Below are 4409 nucleotides of genomic sequence, written 5' to 3'. Positions count from 1 at the left end.
TCTGTTTTATTCTTTTTATTTATATGCCACCTTTCTCCCAGAAAGGACTCAAGGTGGTTCATGAATAAAACTGATAAAAAATATAACAATAAAAATTTAAAACAATTAAAATGATCTCATTAAAATGGTATAAAGTTACATTAAATATACAAAAGTTTAAAAAACATAAATAGAACACACAGCTCATATAAAAGCCTCCCTGACAATGATTATATATCAAAATTCTGCTTGAACAAAAATGTTTTTGCCACTAGGCAAAAGGAAAATATGGAGGGGGGCCAGCCTAGCTTTACATGGAAAGACATTCCAGAGAGTGGGAGCAGCCACAGAGAAGGCTCTCTCTGGTGTCCTCACCAGGCGAACCTGGGATGGTGGTGGGACAGAGAAAAAGTCCTCCCTTGATGATCTGACACATATAGATTGTTTGACAGCTGTTTATCTTATGCTTCAGGGAACCAAAAGAAAGAAAGAAAGAAAGAAAGAAAGAAAGAAAGAAAGAAAGACCAGGGGGATTGGGCCCCACATTGATCTCATAACAGGCTCAGAAAGCAACAATAATGGCCACACAATCATTGCAACAAAGAAGAAGCAGTAGTGACTTCTACTCCCTTATGTGGTATCAGTTCACAGTTGTCCCTCAAACAATTTTATGCAATATCTAGCTTAAAACAATGATTATTTTTTAAAATCTATACAAACATTTATTTTCCAGCCATTTCTATTTTGTATGTTAGCCACATAGTTAAAGTACAATTTAGATAACAGTCAGTGGTGCCTGCTCAATATATCTTATTGTCATTTGTTGAAGAAAGCATTATCCAATGTAATCCTGACCTTACCTCTTTATCAATTCTCATATCTCTACAACTAAACCATGCCAATGATTGCCATCCAGTTTAAAGACTGTGATTAGGTGTCCTTGCAGTCAATTTTACAGACACAGTCTCCTCAATCATCTGAGTGTCCTGCTTACCCAAGGTTTGTAAAACTCTTGTTTATTGATGATTTGCTAAGTTATTTAAGTTATTTGAATCTTTTTTAAAACTGCATTGCTTTTTTGCATTGATTCCCAGTGTTCTCAGGGATCACATCATTCAGTTTCTTCAGCTATTCTCCAAAGAAATAAAATCCCCCAAAACAGGACTTTGCAAATGAAGGATGCTTTACAACAATTCTAACAAGCATTAAGCAAGAATCCACAGTTCACATACTCAGTCATTTGATTCCCATAACATTTTAGAAGGTAACTGAATCTTTAATCATATTAGAATATCAAAATCTGTTCATATGGGCCATTTCATGTTACACTAACAAGACACCAAAAATTCTTGTAAAAGCACAACTCCACAGAGTGAAGACAACAGAGAACCAACTTTACAACTTTACATCTTTTTTCAGTAATATTTTTCTGTTAGTAAGAGTAAAACTACAATCATAAGCACAACACTATGAGGATCAGATCTGATTGATTCAGTAGGATTTGTTAGCAAACAGGCATGAGATCACAATACACAAATTACTAGAACACAAATGATTTTTGAGTTCACCAAATTTTAGCTACAGTTGGCATCCACCACATCCATGGATTGAACCATCCACAGCTTTTAAATATTCAAACACAAAATCCCAAAAGCAAACCATGATTTTGCCATTTTATATAAGAGACATAATTTTACTATCCCATTGTATATAATGAGACCTGAGCATCCACAGATTTTAGTATCCACAGGGGGTCCTGTAACCAAACCCCAGAGGATACCAAGAACCCACTGTGTGTACCTTGCACATATATCAAGAGCTAAGATTGCAATGTTATGGATGGGAATGGGTTTCACTGAATTCATTGGGACCTGTTTAGATTAAATTGTCATAGCAGGCTGCACAAACTTGAAGTGATAACAACTAACCTATGGCTAGGATGTAGGTCATTCTCGAGAGATAAAGCCAAAAGCATGAAGCAGGTTTATGTAGAGAAGAGGTGCAATAAAGTGCTGCAATATTTCAAAACCAGTGTTTCCTTCCCTGATTTTATCTCTTGCCACCCAGCTATTTTTTTTTCAAGGAACTTTTTAACTCTAATGAAGGATTCCTAACATACAAGACATATTATGCAAAATGAAAACTTACCATACAATTACAGGAATATGCTATTTTGAAAAGGGGACATGCAAACTCTTCTTATTTGGAAAAGAGACACATACTGGATGGCCAATATAAGTGGTCATCTGGTTCTCCTCTTCCATATAGTTTGAAGTGTATTAAAAAAGCCCTTGCTGCCTCCCAATTGTACTTTGACACGTGTGAAATTAAATGAGATATTCAAAGTATTCCTTGGAGATAATCGGCACTTAATCTTTCACATGCACACATATAAACTTGCCAGATTTATGGTACTCTAGAGAGAGACATCACTTTAGGAGAGTTGCTACTAGGGAGCTATCTTTATACCCACCTAGATCCTTCTGGAGAAGCGAGATATAAATAAAACCTATTATTATTATTATATTAGTTAAGATCACTCAGGAGATTGTTTTGTTGTCAAAAAAAGGGTACAGAATCAAATTTATTAGATCACATGTTAACAGTTGTACATCCTTATAGGATTCTAAAGGTAACATTACTTACATTATCAGATTTTCATTCTTGGAAGCTTTCTGATTTTTCAGTTCTCACAATTTATCCTGCTGAAGAAACTTTTGACAATTTATCTAGCATAAACTTACCAAAGTATCACTTATTTGAAAGAAAGCATTAAATATTTTCACATCTTGAATAGTTTAACAGAGAGCACGGTACCCTTTTTTCAACTAACAAACATGAACTACTGTACTGTAGAGAAACTTTGAATACCCTAGGACTCTTTGATGTATTAATTGTGTGATATGTATTTACTGGGCATTACCAGGATGCAAAAATCCATTTTGTTCTGGCAGGTACAACCTAAAAAGCTTCCAAGAATGTGATTAGTGAGGTTCTGGAATGCCATAGACCTGTAAGAGACACAGAGTGTACAAGCTTCCACTCTCTGCTTGATTAAAGGGAGCTGTCTCCTATGACTGTGGCAAACAAACAAATCCCTGTCCGGTTACCATATCATCACCCAACAGAAGAAGGTAACTTTGAACTGGCCATTCAAAATACCTAGCAGGAAAAATGATCCAACCCTGAAGTGTCTCCTCCTAAGCTCCTATCCATTGCACCAGTGAGGTTAAGCACTATCTCAGTAACCTTGATGGCACCATTTTCAACATTTAATTCTTCTTCCTCATTATTAACTAGATGTAAAATTAATCTGGGGAAAGACAACTCTCTGAGCTTTTTATTATGTTTTTAAAATCAAACCTGTTTGCTGCATTTTGCCCTTCCTGGGTCTAGCCTTAGAATCATCAATCTCTTTTCACCCTTACAGACAATTTCTTTGCTTTTTTTATTTATTGAAATTGTATCCCACTTTTTCCCAAAATGGGAATCAAGGTGGCCTAAACTAATTTTAAAAGAGCCAGCTAAAACATTAAAAGCATGAATTTCAATAATACAAAAGTCCTGGAGACTCAACAGAGAATTTTTCTATTTATTGTAGGGAGGAATGGATCACTCATGCTGAAATAACTTGGACCTTTTACTTTTATTCAGATTCTTTCCTAGCAAGATTATGTTCTGTTCTACTTTGGCACATACTCAGAGCTTGGGAAAGTTACTTTTTTAGACTACAGCTCCCAGTATCTGCCAGCCAGCATGGTCAATGGTTAGAGTCTAACTAGAACAATATTTACGAGCTTTCCATGTATACAGGATTGCAATTTGATCTGTGAGATCACGCAGGTAAAAAAATAAAAATATTGAAAACAGAATGAACAATTCTGATTTTTGGAAGGGGAAACTAGGGAGAAGGCAAAACAACAATCAACTTTCACCCATGCCTATGGGGAATTTGGAGTTCCAAATAACAGCTTAAGCTCCCATTTGTCTGTCTCTTGGTTGTTCAGAAGTAATTCTTCTCATTCTTCCTGGTTCAGAGGGTGTTCTGAAATGCCTTAAGCAACTGTAGGCTATCATCCTACTTTTGAATTTGGAACTAGCTGCAAAATCTGAGGGAAGTTGTGCCTGCAGCATTTTCCCAGTGTTTTGCAATTAGCTTGGAATTGAAATCCTTTGGGCTTCCTTTCTTTGGAAATTTGGTAATTGCTGCCCTGTTTTTTTCTTTCTTCTTAAAACTACCTATTTCCTGCTAGCACCACCATCCTCTAAATTCCTTGGTGACACAGCCCTCCAGTATCCTGTCTTTTACCTGCATAGTGATACAGTACTTCAGTTTGATTATTTGGTGAATGCTAATTCTCCTAGTCCTTGCCTTCCTGTGTCATTTTTAGTTACACTTCTAAAAGCTAGTATGCTGGTTTACATGCTGG

The 4409-nt window shown here is 36.1% G+C and overlaps 1 protein-coding gene across 2 annotated transcripts in view; it reads right to left on the bottom strand.

Moving 5' to 3' along the window:
* Positions 1-4409, bottom strand: part of TMCC3 (transmembrane and coiled-coil domain family 3) — a 134672-nt gene that overhangs the window by 76469 nt on the left and 53794 nt on the right. The window lies entirely within an intron of this gene.

Source organism: Sceloporus undulatus, chromosome 5 (assembly GCF_019175285.1).
Source record: "Sceloporus undulatus isolate JIND9_A2432 ecotype Alabama chromosome 5, SceUnd_v1.1, whole genome shotgun sequence".
Lineage (NCBI taxonomy): Eukaryota > Metazoa > Chordata > Lepidosauria > Squamata > Phrynosomatidae > Sceloporus > Sceloporus undulatus.
The sequence above is the reverse complement of the archived record's forward strand: the minus strand, read 5'-3'. Positions and strand labels throughout refer to the sequence as shown.